Source organism: Cryptomeria japonica, chromosome 6 (genome assembly GCF_030272615.1).
Source record: "Cryptomeria japonica chromosome 6, Sugi_1.0, whole genome shotgun sequence".
In the NCBI taxonomy this organism is placed as follows: Eukaryota; Viridiplantae; Streptophyta; class Pinopsida; order Cupressales; family Cupressaceae; genus Cryptomeria; species Cryptomeria japonica.
The window spans coordinates 78,665,369-78,684,848 of record NC_081410.1 but is presented as its reverse complement, the minus strand read 5'-3'; positions in this window follow the sequence as shown (position 1 = coordinate 78,684,848).

Genomic DNA, 19,480 nt, shown 5'->3' with positions numbered 1-19,480 from the left:
GAAACCGATCCATTGATTGTTCCTGCAGCCAAAGCAAATAGAGTAATTCTTGTTTGACAGCTTTGGGCTTAGTAAGAATTTCTTGAGTGAGTTTTATATTAATGCAAATTTTTCATGTAGCCTTTTGGTTGTTTTAATTCTTACTTACTTTTTCCAAATAGATTTTAGTTGTTGCAGTAATGCAGGGTAGCTATCACAGGAACTTAGTGCATATATAGTGCAGACCCATTTCAAGTAATACGTCCCTGGGTTGACAATCAAATGAACTCCAATTATGGAGATAGTAACTTCAAAGAGTGAATGTCCAAACTTTGGGTTGAGATTTTAACTATAGTTATTATTCCTATTGTTGACCAAACAAAGGGAATGTACATGGTCCGCCGTAAAATCCGCGAAATGAAAAGGGTTCTTCCATCTCTACAAATGAAGCCCAAACCTACAATTATAGTTGTGCACCTATAAACTACACACAGAAAAAGAGAGGAAAAATGGTTGTGGGTAGGGGTTTGCCTCAGTCAAACCCCGGTTGAGGAATCAACCTTGAAAGAAAGTAATTGCGAATACTTGAATGTAAACAATGGAGATGTATACCTTGTAGATCTGTAACTTGTTGATGATGATTTCTTTGTTTCTTGAATGTAACCATAAATATTGTATGAAATGGAATGTAATATGACAAACCCTAACACACTAACACACACACACACACACACACACACACACATGTTTGCAAATGAATTTTTTAATGTTTCTCCAATGGATGAATGAAGAAGACTTGAATGCTTGATGTTGAACTTGAAATATTGTATCTTCTCCTTATGTTGTTTATCTGTCTTTTCATTTTTCATCCATCCATGAATGATGCTATTGAATTCCTTTGTATACATGCCTCAAGGATTAACTTTCAACCACCGAAGGCCAAAAAAGAGGAATTGCGAACCCCGAAGATAAATTGTGCATAGGAGATAGGGCAAACCTGACATAGGGCCACCCTAAGAGATGGGGACAAGGGTGCCATGCCCATTTTCTAGGGGGACACAGGTGCTATGCCCTTTTCCTAGGGAGGATAGGGGTGTCAGGCCCCTGTCCTACCCTATCTTGGGGCCCGAACAAGGTCTAGAGCAGACACAAGACATGAAGGAGAAAGAGTGAAGGGTTGAAAATGCAAAAATAGGTCTTGGTTAAGGAAGGAGATGTCCTCACCAAGGTGAGGATCCAAAATATGGTCAAAATTACATGGTTCATAATTTTATGACATTACAGATATTTAATTAAATAAATAGGATAATTGATTAAAATGATTTACTTGGAATGATTAATTAATTAAATAAATATTTAATTAGTATAGAATGATTTATATTCCATGTAACATTGATGATTGAGGAGTTAATTAATTAGGTGCTCGTGATTGACTTGATTACCTTTGGTTGGGACCTTGGTGGTATAGTCAAGATTAGGGGTCCATGTTTTAGGTGACCATTTTTAGGGTATTATAGATAATTCATATGATCATGTTGTTAGGAGACTGTATATGGTGAAAATGGATAACAATACTAACGATATTGAAAGGCTAAATGAATTCAACCACAAAAACCCTAGCCTAACAACAACAAAGATCCACCATAACATATGAAGATTACCTAAGACAATGCAAATCAAATGAAATCACAAAGATTATACCATCACATGTCCAATAGGGTTTGAATCTCCATTCTTCCTATCTCCATTGATCTTGTTTGATATATTTGCTCTCAGATTTTATGTGCACAAGAGCTCAACAAAGAACAAAATGTGGTTGCAAGTAGGATCGCATATGCCAAGTAGTCAATTGATCAAGTAGTTAGGGTTTGATAATGAAGGAAGCATCTCCTTATATAGAAGACACAATATGAAATGGAGGGACAAGATTGAGAGGTGTAAAAGGAGGTTAGCTATAATTAGAGGGTAGGTAAAAGAAATAATAAAATAATGAAAGGGGTAGGTAGTGTATGAATTAAGAGATGAATGACATGTGTCATGGGTAGAAAAGGTTAATGAATTAATTAAATATATAGAGATTTATTTAATTAATAGGAGTGGGACCAATTAAATAAATAAGATATTTATTTAATTTAGGAAAAGGATAATTTAAATAAATAAATGTATTTATTTAAATGAGAAATAAGGCTAGAAGAGGATAAATGAATTAATTAAATAAATAAAGATTTATTTAATTAATAGAAGAATTGAGCTTAGATAATTAAATAAATAAAAATATTTATTTAATTAGACATGACAATTTTAGGTGTCTACATTTTGCCCCTCTTTGAGACAATGTGGCTTGTTGCGTTGTTTCAAAGAAGATAAGATGAACTGATACAGAGTTGCCCCAAGATGCGAATGATATGCCCCCTCAAGATATTGGATGAAAATGTATGAAAAGATCGTAGACAATCTCTCGATAAGAAAGACAAGATACAATGGACTGACCGGATAAAGTGACAGAGTCACGGGATTAGGAAGACTGACTCGGGAAACGAGGGCTAGGGCAGGGTAGTCTATAAAATAGACCACGAGGGAAAAACATCCTCATTGTCATCCACACATCCATGAGATTAGAGTGCAGAGAGAAAATAGAGCAGTAGCAATCAGCAGTGATGGCTTTGATTCACAGATTCGATCGCGTTCGCCGATATCAGAGGCCAACAGAGGCAGGAGAGCCAGTAAGTACCACAAAACCTCCTTGTACTTTGTTGCATTTATTGTTGTCATTAATGCATGCTAGATAGGGTAATAAATGCACTCTAGGATAGGGTCCAAAAAAATGTCAAAATGTCCAGGCGCGTCTGCGTTGGTGCCAGGCGCGTCTATGCTCGCCAAGCGCATCTGTGTTTGTGTCAGGTGCGTCTGTGCTGGAAAAGGCGTCTGTGCAGAATGCGGTCATGTCTGCGTTGTGCAGGCATGTCTGTGCCAGGCAGACACGTTTGTGTCTTCCAGGTGCATCTATGCAGAGCATAGGCACATCTGTGTGTTTCAAGCGCGTCTGTGTAAAATAGGCGCATTTATGCAGTCTCTAAGCGTGTTTTTGTCATGAAGGCGCATTTATGTCTTCAATGTCAAATCGGCAATTCTGTGATGAACATAAGCTGTCGATTGGATAAGCTGCTAAGAGGATACACTCAAGCAGGTCCTCTAGGGAAGACTAGAATTACAAATAGGGCTAGGATTGACAATTCTGTGATAGAACATACATTGCCAATTAGGAAACTACTCAAGAGGATTCACTCAAGCCGAGGCCCTAGGATAGGATAGATCAAGGCACTTTGTGATGAACAGTGAGTACCAAGACATAGTACTTTGTGATGAACAGGGAGTACCAAAATATGAGCAGCACTTTGTGATGAACAGGGAATGCAAATGTGAGCAGCACTTTGTGATGAACAGGGAGTGCAAATGTGAGCAGCACTTTGTGATGAATAGGGAGTGCAAAACACGTAGTACTTTGTGATGAACAAGGAGTACCACTAGGATAAAAGCAACACTTTGTGATGAACAGTGAGTGTTACTAGGATAGAGTACCATATGCACTTAGATAAAAAGTAGCATTTTGTGATGAACAGTGAATGTCACTATGACTGACATGATTGATTTGCTTGACTGCGGGAGTATTTGCCTATGCTGGAGTCACGGGAGAGATTCCCATCGACTCAGAGGTTTCGACCTGAGTTGACATTCGAGGACCGAGCTGCTATTGAGGCTATGGGATTGAGACATATTCTGTATGTGCCTGAGTTTTGGGCGAACATGGGATTGTTGACTGCATTAGCTGAGAGGTGACACTCTGAGACATGCACTTTTCATTTGTCGATGGGTGAGATGACAGTCACCCTGGAGGATGAATACAGCATTCTGCGGATATCGATCGATGGGGAGCTGATTCCATACGATCAAGATGGAGACAGGGATGCCCTTAGATGAGTGTTCCAAGATCCAGCATTGGAGATGAGGGCTGGACATGTTGCTTGGGATACCATGGCAGCGACAGGGTTAGCGCTACCAGCAAGAGTGATCAGTGGGTTCCTCTGTATCAGTTTTGTACCATTTTGTATGGTGATGTAGACACCTACGGGTGATTGTAGCCATATGATTTTGACATCATTGTATCATGACACTTTATATATATAAATGAGATGATTCATCTTTGCGGCAGCTATATGCATGTGTACCTATGTGATGAGATGTTCTTATGTGATGCTTATGATATGGATGCAAATATGTATATGATGCAATGCAATATTTTTTTTTTTGTTCTTTTATGTTTTATGTGTATGCATGATGCAAATGTGAATGTATGTAATGCAGATGAATATGATAATGCAAATGTAAATTGTGCTAATAGGTGTTGTGTGTAGGATGTGATGTAGTTGTGATATCTATATGTATGTATGAAATGCTTATATGTGGTGATGCAGGTGAAACTACATGAAATGCAAATATTTTTGGTGTGTCATTATACTCAGTCATGTGATAGCAGGCTACACGGACTTGAGAAGGACGATGGAAGTCAACCAAGAAAGGGGGATGGAAGACAGGAGATATGAAAGTGAAAGAGCTTCTTGTGCGTTATCATAATTGAGCTTTATTATGGCAAGTAGGTAATGACAATCGAGGCATATGTTCGACCTAGAAAGTCATTGTACCTATTTGCATGGAGATAAGGCAGTCACAAACAAGGAATGCCCCAGTTCACACTAGACTCATAGTGTCCTCATATCCTTGGACAAGTCATAGCATTACTAAGAGACAATCCACAGACATCAAAGAAAAATAGGTGACGATACCCCATCCTCACCTTTCTAGTCAAAGACATCCTGGAGATAAAAATCTCTAGTCAGATACATCCTGGAAAAGCTAAAAGACATGTCACCAAAAAGATAAAATCAAAAGAAAATCAAGACTCGACACCAACATCCACTGTAGTCCTCAAGTTTAGTGTCTCTTGTCACTTGTATAAGTCTTGTTTGATTGTGGTCACAATGTTTACTTTCACAGAAAGGATAGATAGCACTGAACCATATGTTGTCTGAGTTTGTTGAAAGATTTGATTTGTTGAAGCCCATTGTTGCTGCTGTGTCTCATCTGAAACTGATTGAATCCATGAAACTGATACTTTATTGTAGAGAAGACAAAACTTTATTGTGGATTGGCGATGCAAAAGTTGCTTTATTGCGGATTGTGCGCAGATAGACTGAAGAAAAGTGGAAGAAGCTGTACTCCTCTAAATGTGTAATGTTCTCAGTTCCACACCCATCACTAGATGTAGGATTTTCCTTAGCCAGAGATAGGATCTGATTTATTATGGATGGAAAGGGAGGTGAAAAGGGAGGTTTATTATCAATGGCTAACCAATCTTAGGTAGATCAATAACAAGCCATGATGGGAATGTGTAAAGTTTATTATGAATGTATATGCTGTGAGTGTGTGCAAAGTGAAGGATGAAATGGAATCCTGAAGGAGGGAGGAGCAATGTCTCTACGCATGGCACTGGTGACCCAATTTTCACCATGGTACTTGCCCAGGGTGCCACTGAAGTGGTTTTCACTATTGGACGAAATTATTTCTCTTTACTTTTTTTGATTTTTCAATGTTTTTTTTTTTTTTTGTGTCACAAGGCGCCTGTTTGCCAGGTTTTCACCAAGTAACGATTTTTTTGTTTTATAATTTTTTTTGTATTTTTGAAATTTTTGAATTTTTTTGTATTTTTCAATTAGGATACTCTGAAGAGCTATGTGTACAACTTGCGAAGGTGCATGCTATTGATAGGATCCTCGAGAGATTCACCTTCTATAGTTGAGAGCTGATATGCCCCAGATCCATATGTTGCTGTAATGATGTAAGGACCAAGCCAATTTGGTTCGAACTTGCCCTTCTTCTCTCTGCCTTGCTGATTTTTGGGATTTTCTCTGAGAACAAAATAATCTACCTCAAATGTGTGAGGCTTGACCTTGTGATTGTAGCTGCGACTCATTTGTTGTTGATAAGCCTTGAGATGATTAAAAGTAGTTTGTCTTCATTCATCCAATAGTTTAAGTTCTTGTAAGCGAGAGACCCTATAGTCTTCATCACTGATAATGTTTTGCACAGAGACTCGTAAAGAGGGTAGCTCCACCTCAATAGGCAAGATGGCTTCAGTGTCATAGACAAGTGAATAGGGTGCAGCTCCTGTAGGTGTGCGGACACTTGTGTTGTATGCCCAAAGTGCAGGATTAAGTTGGATATGCCAATTACAGCCAATGTCATCGAATGTCTTTTTTAGGATTTTAAGGATTATCTTATTAGATGCCTCAGCTTGACCGCTACCTTGGGGGTAATATGGTGTGGAGAAATGATGTGAAATATGGAAGCGGTCACAGAGTTCACGAACATCCTGATTTTTTAAGGGACAACCATTATTAGTGATAATGGAAACAGGAATACCATATCAACAAATGATATAGTTGAGGATGAACATAGCAATCTATTTTCCAGTGACTTGTGTAAGAGGCATGGCTTCAATCCATTTTGTGAAATACTTTGTGGCAGTGATAATGAATTTATGACCATTGGAAGAAGGAGGGTGAATCTTGCTATGAGATCGAGTCCCCACTGACAAAAGGGCCAAGGAGATGCAATTGGTTGAAGTTCTTGCGCTAGCACGTGGATGAGGTCTCCATGAATTTGACATTGCTTACATTTCTTAACAAACTGATATGAGTCTTTTTCCATATTAGGCCAGTAATATCCAATCCAGATGAGTTTCTTGGCTAAGGTAAGACCACTAGCATGTGGACCACATATCCCTTCATGTACTTCATGTAACGCAATCTGAGCTTCATCACTTTCTAAATATCTAAGAAGAGTGCCATCTAGACCTTGTCGGTATAGGATATCAGCTAAAATAACGTATCGAGAAGATTGGCGAATGAAAGTGTGACGTTGGTTATTGGATAGATCAGGGGGTAGGGTATTGTCATGAAGGTATGTGAAGATGGAACTGTATAACTGGGACTCAGGACCGACGACACATATCATCTCAGTAGGAGTGATTTCATATGAAGGAACCAAAAGGTTATCCACCAAGAACTCATAGCGGGACTCATTCAGAGGTAGATCAATCAGTGAAGCAATTGCAGCCATAGCATCTGCAGCTCGATTTTGCTCTCTTGGTATCTGCTCAAAGTCTATCTTTGTGAAATGTTGTTTCAGGTCATCCACCATTCTTTTGTAAGGCATTAATTTTTCATCTTTTGCTTGGTAATCATCAGTTGCTTGACAGATTACAAGTTGAGAGTCCCCAAAAACATGAAGTTCCTAGATCTTCCACTGAACTGCAATCCATAATCCAGTTGTTAGTGCCTCATATTCTACTATATTATTAGTGCAAGGAAATGACAAGTGATATGATCTTGGTATAGAATCCCCTTGAGGATTTATAAAGAGGATGCCAGCTCCTGCCCCATGCTGTGTATGACCCGTCAAAGTACAGTTGCCATGGCTTTGCATGTGACATTGTTAAAATGGATTCATCTGGAAATTCTAAACTTAGAGGAACATCATCGATCATGGGAGCATTTTCTAACTGATCTACAATAGCTTGTCCTTTTATTGCTTTTCTATCCCAATACTCAATGTTGAATTCACTCGGGATCATTACCCATTTGGCTAGTCGTCCAGTAAGTGTTGCTTTATTAAGAAGGTATTTCAATGGATCTATCCTTGCAACCAACTTAGTCTTATGAGTTAGCATGTAATGTCATAATTTATGTGAAGTGAAGACCACAGCGAGACATGCATGCTCAATTGGTGTGTAGTTTAGCTCATATCCCACCAATGTGCAACTAATATAGTATACTGCTTTTTCTTTGCCCTCAGCAATTTGTTGTGCTAAGAGTGCCCCTAGTGTTGTTGGAGTAGCTGATATGTATAGTAACAGAGGCTGATCTGGAACTGGTGGCATCAAAACTGGTGGATTTAGAAGATAATCTTTGAGTATCTAGAAATCCTGTTGACAGTTATCATCCCATTTGAATTTGATGTTTTTATGTAGCAAGTGCTAAAAAGGATTACACTTATCTACAAGTTGCGCTATGAATCTTCATATGGACTGGAGTCTCCCTTGTAAAGACCAAAGTTGACTAATATTTCTTTGTGGTTTCATCTCAAGGATGGCCTTGACTTTTGTTGGATCAGCTTCGATTCCTCTTTTTGATACAATGAATCCTAGGAGCTTCCCGGAGGTTACTCCAAAGACACATTTCTTGGGGTTTAATCTTACTTTGTATTTTTCCAACCGATCAAAGATGACTGAAAGTATGTCCAAATGTGTATTTTTGTCTTTTGATTTTCCCAAGAGGTCATCAACATAATCTTCCACAGTTACGTGCATGAGATCGTGAAAGATAGTAGTCATGGCTCTTTGATATGTAGCGCCTACATTTTTTAGCCCAAAGGGTATGACATTCCAACAGAAAGTTCCCCAAGGACAAGTGAATGATGTTTTATGTTGATCCTCAGATGAGATCTTTATTTGATTATAACTAGAGAATCCATCCATCAATGATAACATTTCATGACCTGTTGTGAGATCTACAATCAAATCTATGTTTGGTAATGGGAAGTCATCCTTAGGACAAGCTTTGTTGATGTCTCTGAAATCTGTACATATTCTGATGCTGCAATCTGGTTTACTGACAGGCACTAAATTGGAGATCCATTTGGGATAATCAATTGGGCGAATGAATCTGACATCCAATAATTTCTCAAGCTCTGCTTTGACCAATAATGCGACTTGTGGATGCATCTTTCTTAATTTCTGTTTCACTATTTTTGCCCCCGGTTTAACTATCAAATGATGCATTACCAAATCCGGATCTAATCTAGGCATACCAGTGTATGACCATGCAAAGTTGATTTGTCATTCTTTGAAGAAACTTATGAATTTTGACCTTTCTGACTCCGTCAATGATTGAGCCAGGAATATGTTGTGTGGAACCTCTTTTGTACCAATGTTTGTTTTGATAGTCTCCTCTACCAACATGGATGAATTTTCCTCATATGATGCTGGGAGAATGTCAAGCCTTCCATCTTCAGGTGCCTCAGAGAGGTTTTCGCCCTCAGATATGTCCTTTCCTTTTACTTTTTTGGGGTCAGACAGCGCCACAGTGTGGTTTTTGCCATAAGACCCTTGGTTTGTTCTTATTTTCACATTTTTGCAACTGGAAGGTCTGACGCCCTCACCAAAATATGCCACGCTATTGAGTTCTATAGTGTATCCTACTTTATGGTCCCTAGGGGGAAGATCATCTCGTATGCCAAGATAGTCAATAAAAGCTTCATCATTTTGGAATGTGTCAAACTATGCAGGTCCTTCATGATCCCAGTCAATGAGTTGGTGGTGAACAAGGGGAAGGCCTTTAATGTCTTCGAAGTTGGCGGGGCTAAGAGTGAAGATGCAGTTATATTCAAGTATGTCAAGGTAATTATCAAGGTCATCAATGGCACTCTCCTCATCAGTCTCGATCACGAATGAATCCAAATTATCATCACTAGTAGCGCATTCTGGGACAGGTGTTCTCATCCTATGTGATTTCAACCTAGGACCTTGAGACAAGGACTATGTGGAATCCTCATGGGTTGTTTCTTGACCAACTTTGAATCTTTTATAAAATTCCTCTTCTTCTGTGGGTTCATCTAGCTCTCTGAATGTCTCAATGAGCTCATAGTCACTGGAGGCTTTGTCTGAACCCCATTCCCATTTGTTGGAGTCTATGGAATAGCGATCCTCTTGTTGAATTTTGGCAGCTTTGATTTGTAAGGCTTCTTCTATCCTTTGAGTGTGGACCTTGGAAGTCAGGAAACCAAGTCCCTTCGAGCGTTCCTTTTTGAATGTCAATTCGGGTTGTAAAGGTTCAATGATGCCTTCCTTTCGTAACCCAAGAGGGCTTTTTCCATCATACCCGAATTTTTGTAGGATCTTGAAACCTTTGCCATATTTCTCACATGGTAGACTAATGTGATCTTGTGTATCATCTTCAAGGTCTTTGTAAAGCATTTTGTATAAGTCTTCCTCTTCCATTTCACCCCATCTTTGAAAGGTAGTAGGGTCCCATTTGAGTACAATGATGGATACTTGCTTGTTAGGATGTGGTCTTCCATATTCTTTTGGTGAACTCATGACTTGTTGTATGTACATGGTCTGATTTAAAGTGTATTCTCCCATGCCCTTGTCCTAAAATTTTCCTTTAAGCTCACCTTGTTTTGATGTTGAAGGTTTTAATGACTCAGGATCAATGTATGCCGAAGAAGGAACAGCTTCGCGATTACTGGGAATGATGGTCTCAGTTTTTTATCTCAGGTTATTGCAGTATATGATCGGATTAGGATCACCGTTAACTGTTACCTCAACTCCATAGTGAGGAAACTTAATGCATTGGTGATATGTAGATGGGACTACCCTCATTTCGTGAATCCATGGATGTCCCAAGAGTATGTTGTATGTGAGATCTAGATCTAGGACTTGACAAACCACATCCTTTGTAACTGGCCCAACTCTGAGAGGTAAGGTGACTATGCCCTTGGATGAATGCTCTTCATCATCATATGCTTTGATGGTAATTTTGTTTGTAGAATTCATAGCTTTATCAGAATATCCCAATTTTTTAATAGTGCTCAATGTACAACTGTTCAGACCTGCTCCTCCATCTATTAGGACTCGTTTTATTCGATGTTTGTGTATGAAGGATTCAATGTGTAGTGGTACATTATGTGGCTGATTTACGGAGGTGTCATCAGTTTTTGCGAATGTAAGGGAGTGTGGAACGGAAAGGTATCCCACCATGGCTTGAAACTGGTCCACATTCAGATCAGTAGGAATGGTAGTGTCTCTCAATATTTTGTCAAGAATAGCTTTATGTGCAAGGGATATGCGTAAGAGCTCAAGGATGGAGATGAGCACAGGTGTCTTCCCTAACTGTTCTACAAGGTCGTACTCAGGTTTGGTTGATGAAGAAGTGGTGTTTTTAGTTGGAGCACCTTTCAAAGTGATTTTACCTCAATGAGTTGTCACATGACATTCAGAGGTAGGTTCGGAAGAAGATCCAACACCTTTTAGGACAATCTTGGGTCTCTGGGTAGAATTCTCAGGGTTTTTGTCCTTGATGATAATGTTAGAGACGTAATTGTCCATTGAAATGCGATTGATAGTTGAATCATAGTCATAGGTTGCTCTGGTATAGTTGGTTTGGTCATCTGTGGCTTTAGCTTTTCCCTTGTCATGTTTTGGGAATGGTTCCTTAAACATTTTATGTTCTTGATTGGATAAGTATCCTTCAATCTCAATGTCACCTCTATCAATGAGATCTTGTATGATGTTCTTCAATCGATGAAAATTTCCTATTTTATGACCCTTTCTCTTATGAAATTCACAATATTCATCATCATTCCACCAATTTGGTTTAACCTTTGGTTCATGTGGAAGAAAATCTAGAATAGTGATTACCTTGTTTGCCACTAGCTTTTTGAAAACTGACTCAAGTGGTTCTCCCAATGGAGTATACTTCCTTCGTGATTTAGAAGTTGTTTGAGTATTCACTTGATTTGATCCAGAAAAAACAAATTTGGGTCACACTGTATTGGCATCAACAACACCATCATTGACTGTGTTCTTGTTTTTATTCCAAAATCTTGGCTTATCTTTTCCTTTAAAGTCATCTTTGTTTTCCTTGAATATCTTAATGACTCCTTGTTTGATTAGGACCTTTTCTATCGCTAAGACTTTTTCAATGACGTCCTTGAAGGTGGACAAAGAAGCTTTCCTTAGATCATAGCCAATGTCTTTGTTAACATTCTGGGTGAACATTTCTACCATTTGTTTTTGTGGAATTTCATAAGAGCATCTGCTGGCTAGATTCCTCCATCTTTGTAAAAATGATGCAAAAGACTCTCCCTCTTTTTTCTTAGTGTTGCACAAAGTAGTGACTGATATGTTTGTCCCTATGTTGTAGGAGAAATGTTGAACAAATGCCTTTGCTAAGTCACCCCATGACTTAATACTAGGTGGAAGTTGGGAGAACCATTCCATAGCTTGATCACCAAAGATTTGTGGGAATAATCTCATCAAATATGTCTTTTCTGCTACTACCTCAATGCAGGCTATGAAAAACTATCTTATGTGTGCCTTAGGATCCCCTTTGCCTCTATACTTATCAAACTTAGGTGTCACAAAGTGTGTAGGAAATGGAGGCATTGGAATGCTCTTGTCAAATGGATAAGGACATATGTCTCTCATTGTGTAAGTTGGCTTTGGTGTATTTATGTCCTCCATTTTCTTTTGTAAGTCCCTGATTTGTTGCTCCAAATTTCTCTTAGGTGGAGATCAACTTCTTGGACCATACCCTATGCTTGAGGCACCAATTGGAGGAGGAGCATGTTGCATATATGGATGATATTGATCATACACATGTTCATATGGAGGAGATCTATAGTGATGCTGCATATATGGACCACTTGGTATAGATTCATGTTGAGGAACACAATATATATTTTGTCCATGTATACCATACTCTACAGGCATGTCATGTTCTAATGTGTTGCCCCCAAATTTGACACGGGGCTTCCTTGTGTCCAAATTTTGAGCATGCCTTTGAATATCCAATTGCTTTGGTGGTTGATCCTTAGCATTGATATGTGATTGAGCATATTTCTCTGCATAAGACTTCCATAATGGTCTGCGAAGGTGAGTATCATATGCTTGACCATGTGTGTATGGGACCTCTAGTTTTTGAAACAAAGATGATGGTGATTCAGGTACCAAATGTGGTCCTCTATTGCCTCCACTATTAGGCCTCCTTTGATCCTTGTTGGAGTACATTTGTTGCAAAGGCCTATGTTCCATTATTTGAGACATGTCAAAATCATGAGGGATCTTGGCTCCACTTTGTGTCATCATTTGTAAGAAGTATTGTCTATCCCTCCTCATTATTTCCTTGACCAATCGATTGAAATGGGGATCCATAATGGATTCTTCCACATCTATTGAATGTACTGAAAAGTTGTCCATATCATCATTGTGTATATCATTGTTGTTTGTAGTGTCCATGTTCTCAACATTTGGAATGTTTCTATAGGCATCCATGCCAGGTAATGTAGTATGATCAGAATTGAAAAATATATCATTGTCATACTCATAAGAACTCATATTTGCGGACTCTTGAGCCTCTTTGGTTTCTCTCCTAGATTTTTGGAGACGGGTTTCAACCATGAACTAGGTATTGACCGAGATGTGTGAGACTAGATGAAAAATGGAAAGAGTATGGAAGACCAAGAGTTGGATGGAATGTAAATGAATCTGAAGTGTACTTGCAATGTCCAAAGTGTAAGACCAAGTATGTATGTAGTAGAGTAGGTGTGACTTCCAAAGAGAGGATAGTTTCTCTTGATGAGGTAAGTTGACCTTGACTCTAAGTAAGACCAAATGAGACCTAAAGGTGATAGACCTTGATGAGGGACCACTTAGCAAAATGTTGTTGTATGTAGTGTGTTGACAAAGTATGATGAGGACAAGCAAGTGACCTTTTGACTCAAGTTTAGACAAATGTGAATGTAATGTAAGGTGTAAAGCAATGATGGACTATGTGAGACCTAAAGACAGGTTGAATGCTAGATGAAAACCTAGAGAAATAACCTAGGAAGCTCAAGAATTTTGAAACTGACTGTGTTTGTTTGTTGTACTGTAAAAGTTTTTCAATTATGAACACAGACGTGCCTGTATACTGCACAGACACAATTTCCTGACACATATGTGTTTCTATTTAACACATACACGTTTCTGAGATTTTTTGTAAATTGCAATGTTGATTCTAGAAACACAGACGCGTTTCTACCCTTCACAGATGCAGTTATACAACACAGACACTATTATGTCAGACACAGACGCGTTTCTGCAAAATTTGTACAATTTTTTCCGATCTGTGAAGTTGTTTTGTTGTGACCAAATCTGACTGTTTGACTATTTTTCATGACAAGAGGACACAGTGTTGATGAAGACTCAATGTTTGCAAGTGTCTAGACTCCAAAAAAAAAAAAAATGACTCAAAGAAAGTGTGTTGTTTGATGTAAAAATGTTTTGCATACACTTGAAGACACAAAAGACACAATGTTTTGTTGTTTGGTCTTGAATGTTTGATTGTTCAAAATAAGTCAAGCACAATTCTTATGGTTGGCCAAGACAATAGTTGTTGATCCCACATGGGGTTTTACCCCCGAGGCTACGCTATTCAGAGTGGATACTTAGATGCTTGACCTCACTGGCTCCACCCTCAGCACTCACTTCTCGGGTCAGCCAAGCATCAGTCCCCACGAAAACTCCCCGTGGCAAACTTTGTATCTCTACTAAGAACCGTATGTGTGTGGGCCGCTACCAGAGGTCCGACCTCCTACCCCAACAACTAGAAGGATTTGGGCTTCTAAAACAAAAAGGTGCTAGTAAGGGCATCCGCTCGTGTGGCCATACATGCGGCACTTTCAGCTCTGTAAATACAGAAGGCTCCCAGTCAGTAGGGGTTACGCCCTACAAATGATCAAATAAATTTGATCAAACGGGTTTATGGGGAGACATAGTGTCGATATGAACTAATCAACACATGTTATTCATAGTTTTCACCATGAATACAGTTATTTATAGTGGTTTGGAAGAAGATGGCTTTTCTTTTTCTACCACTTAGGTTGTTCTCTTCTCACTAGTAGTCCTAATGACCACACGAGAAGATAGGCCCTCTAAAGATGAAACAAAAAGAGCCTATTACTCAAGACACAAAAGACAATGATTCAATTTTAGTGCACCAATTGAAATGTTTGCTAGTCTATTGAAAACAAAGCACACAATAAAAAATCAAAAACCCTTGCCAAGGACCTGCAACAAAGATTTATTAGTAGTTTGGATTGTTTGAAATAATCACCCCTTCCTGCAAGCACACAAGTTAGGTAAATTTTAAATCCAAAAGACTTTGTGAAAATAGGGGCTTTCAACCAAATGATTTTGCTTTCAAGACAAGTTGCACCAATTTTGTTAGCTAGATCTGAAGATGTTAGCTCAAAATAAACCGGATCTGAAATACTAAATGACCAAAAACTGAATCAATAAAAATCCAAAAAAAAAAAAAAAAGAAATCAACGCACATAGACGCGGTTACCCCAAACACAGACGCGACTCTCTGACGCAGATGCACTTCTGCGAGACACAGACGCAGTTCCAAAACCCAAATGTGACTTTTGGACACAGACGCGTCAACAAACACCGCAGATGCGACTGAGGAACACAGACGTGGTTTTCGGAATCTGCAAAAAAAAAAATTTAAAAATAAAATATTGTCGAGGATGCAAACGCGGTTGCAGATGTCACAGACGTGACAGAAAATCAAAAACGTGACCCGAAAGTGCGCAGACGTGAAAATGTTGAAATGTTGTTGAAAATGTCAAATATGCAACTTCAAACACAAAATCTACAACAAAAATGTTAAATGCAAAAGGGACAAGAGTCCCACCGGGCGTGCCAAAATGTATATGGTGAAAATGGATAACAATACTAACGATATTGAAAGGCTAAATGAATTCAACCACAAAAAACCTAGCCTAACAACAACAAAGATCCACCATAACATATGAAGATTACCTAAGACAATGCAAATCAAATGAAATCACAAAGATTATACCATCACATGTCCAATAGGGTTTGAATCTCCATTCTTCCTATCTCCATTGATCTTGTTTGATATATTTGCTCTTAGATTTTATGTGCACAAGAGCTCAACGAAGAACAGAATGTGGTTGCAAGTAGGATCGCATATGCCAAGTAGTCAATTGATCAAGTAGTTAGGGTTTGATAATGAAGGAAGCATCTCCTTATATAGAAGACACAATATGAAATGGAGGGACAAGATTGAGAGGTGTAAAAGGAGGTTGGCTATGATTAGAAGGTAGGTAAAAGAAATAATAAAATAATGAAAGAGGTAGGTAGTGTATGAATTAAGAGATGAATGACATGTGTCATGGGTAGAAAAGGTTAATGAATTAATTAAATAAATAAAGATTTATTTAATTAATAGAAGGAGTGGGACCAATTAAATAAATAAGATATTTATTTAATTTAGGAAAAGGATAATTTAAATAAATAAATGTATTTATTTAAATGAGAAATAAGGCTAGAAGAGGATAAATGAATTAATTAAATAAATAAAGATTTATTTAATTAATAGAAGAATTAAGCTTAGATAATTAAATAAATAAAAATATTTATTTAATTAGACATGACAATTTTAGGTGTCTACAGAGACAGAGATAGAGGTAAGAGCTTAGAGTTTCTCAAGAGGTGGGGGGAGATGGAGGAGATGAGGATGGAGATGTGGATGGAGGGGAGGTTGATTGAGAGTACCAAGGAGGACATTTTGGATTGAGTGGCAGGATTGGGAGACCACTTCCCATGGCAGGGAGAGATGCAGGTAGGGTTGGGTGGGTAGGAGTATTTCCTCCAATAGGCAGAGATGCAGGACGGATTGGTCAGGATACCGATAGAAGAGGGATGAGGACAGTGAGAGGATCTCTCTCTCCAAGACGAATCTAGAGGATCATCAGATTCGTCTAGATCCAGGGGTTATTGCAGCTCAGGGCAGTTTGGATGAGGGAGGGGAGTACTTAGAGGATCATGTTCCCCTCATTAGGTAGCGGATCATGAGAGCTACCCGCGTGGAGACTCCAGTAGGTGGAGAGGCAGATAGGGATAAGGCCATGCAAGATATACCCCTGCAGGATCTGCCACAACAGGATGTGCAACTGTGGGAGAGCTTAGATGATCTCAGAGCACAAATAGAGCACCTCAGGGCATAGGTCCAAAAACTCATAACTGAGAGAGATAGAGTTGTGAGGAGATAGCAGGATACTCAATCTTTTCTTGATCATATTCAGTAGGTTGGATCTGGATGTCTCTCAGTTGATACTATCAGAGCACTATATCGGGCTAGAAAGGAGACAACATACTGGCATTGATGATATGAGGATTTAGTCTCAAAGAGCCAAAGAGGATGGAGTTATCAGACTACTCATATTTTTGGCAAGATGGATACCAGCAGCGGTGGGGTTATGGGACCTCCATAGAGGAGTAGGGATCAAGCTGCATAGACGTCAAGGGGATCATCTCATCCACATCCATAGAGATGGACAGACTCAAGTGGTAGCATCACATGACTTCTTTGAGTTTAGACTTGATTTGTATTGATGGGGCATTGTCTTTTATTATTGGTTTGATATCATTGTATACTTGGACTTTTTATTGTTTTATGATGGTATACAAACATGGACTCTATATTATGTTGTCTTATATGCATTGATTATAGTGATTACATCTACAGTGATTAGATGGATGATATTATGATGATCTTTTCTTTCTTTTACTTTCATTATAATCTATATGCATTGATGATGATGATGATGATGATGATGATGAAGAAAATATGATGCGATGATAATGATATGAAAATGCATTTAATTTTTTATTTTTATGTTCATGGATGCAAATGAAAATGATTCTATATAAGAATGCTTCTAATGATAATGTATGCAAATGAATGTTGTTTTCTATACTCTTAATGTGTATGCATAAGATGATTTGAAATGCAAATGATCTACATAAAATGTACTTGATTTGAAGTTTGATGATTTTGAATACAACATGATGGTTATGAATGTAAATGCTTATAATACTAACTTAAATGATATGGTTGATCAAACTTATGTGATGGATGCCTATATGATGATGCATATGCTTATATTAATGAGATGATATTTGTAATACATATAGATGTGATGTTATTATTATAATGAAATGCATATAATGAAACTAACAATGAATCTAAGTGCAAAGACGCAACAAAATGACCTTAATGGATAAAAAGAACTAGAATGATAATTGTTCTACCCTCCCCATTTTCGTGGGCATTTTATTCTCACATCTTCAAAATAAGGAGTGTTCATTTAGTTTGGGCTTGTGTAAGTCTTAGTTTTTGTCTTGTTGAAGTTTTTTTTCTTGAACTGGAACCTGTCAATTGAACCTTTTCAAAAAGTTCAATGTTCAAGTTCAAGAAGAGTATGTTGTATCACGGCTTGGTTTTTAAAATAGTTAAAGTTCTTTGTAACAATTATCATTGAACTTTAACTATTGAACCTTTTCAAAAATTTCAAGGTTCATGGTTCAAAGTTTCGAAAGTTGAGTCTTGTTTGAGTCATGTTCTTGTAACATGTGAGCCATGGCATTTTGGTGTCTTTGTCTTGGTTTGTCCTTTTCTGTTCTTTTGAACTTGAACCTTTGAGCCACTTCTCGGAGGGTTCAAAGTTCAAAGTTCAAGGTTCAAGGATCGATGGCTTTGGAAATAAAGAAGTGTCGCATCGGCAGCAATCATATAAGGAATATTCCAGATTTAAAAAAGTGAACCTCGAGGAAATGAGTTGCGATGAAAGACCATACTTGAGAATAATCATTTAAAGGAAAGATATGAAGCGAACAGACTTGTAATTAATGAATTGTCAAAATTAAGTCTTTTCGGAGTAATTTGGTCCAGATAAGTATGTGGTTACAAATCATAGCAAATCATGTGACTGATTTTTAAGTCTTCCCTCAAGATTTGTTTTTAATAATAATTACTTTGCCTTCTTCATTTGCCCAATTTTGTAAGTAGCGGATTTGCAGAGGGCGATATTTTTTGTTCTCACCCCTTTGAATCCAGAGCTCTGCATGAAAAGGTGAGTTAAGAATTTTCCTCTCACTCCTGTGATTTCATAAATTGGAAGCTTTATTTGGTAGTTCAATTAGTTCAGTATGTTTCCTCTGTTCTTCTTTTTCTGTTTGTAAATCCAAAATGAGACCCACATTGCCTAAGATACACAAAAGGTCAGGGTTAGTTTGTTCCCTAACTGAATTAGGGGATAATTTTTTGTCATTGGTAGATGTAGATGAATTTCATGAAATGGCACAAAATTCTACTAGTTCCCCCTTAATGCAAAAAATTCCTGATAGTGGGTTAGTAGAAGCGGTGGCTTTCCCTCCAGCGGTGTCATGTCCTGAGCCGGTTTTGGAGTGCATGAATAGATATGACCCAGCTTGTAGATGTATAAAAGGTGCGGATGGTGAGGTTCTACTCAAGATTAGTCGAGAGGTCATTGCCATTGTAATGAAAATTCTTGAGAAAGAGGAGTATCAGGATTGGACAATGGGTAAGTCTAAGGGGCTTTTCTCTAAGAAGAAATCATTCTATAGAAGCGGCCTTGCTAGAAACTGGTTGCTAAAATTTCAAAGGAGAGGTTCTTGATTGCCAAGTCCATTAACCCGATAACACTCAATCAAAGAAGTAAAGGATATAGTTATCATGTTACACAGAGTAAGGGGGAACAAAATTGCCTTCTATTGGGAGGATTGGAT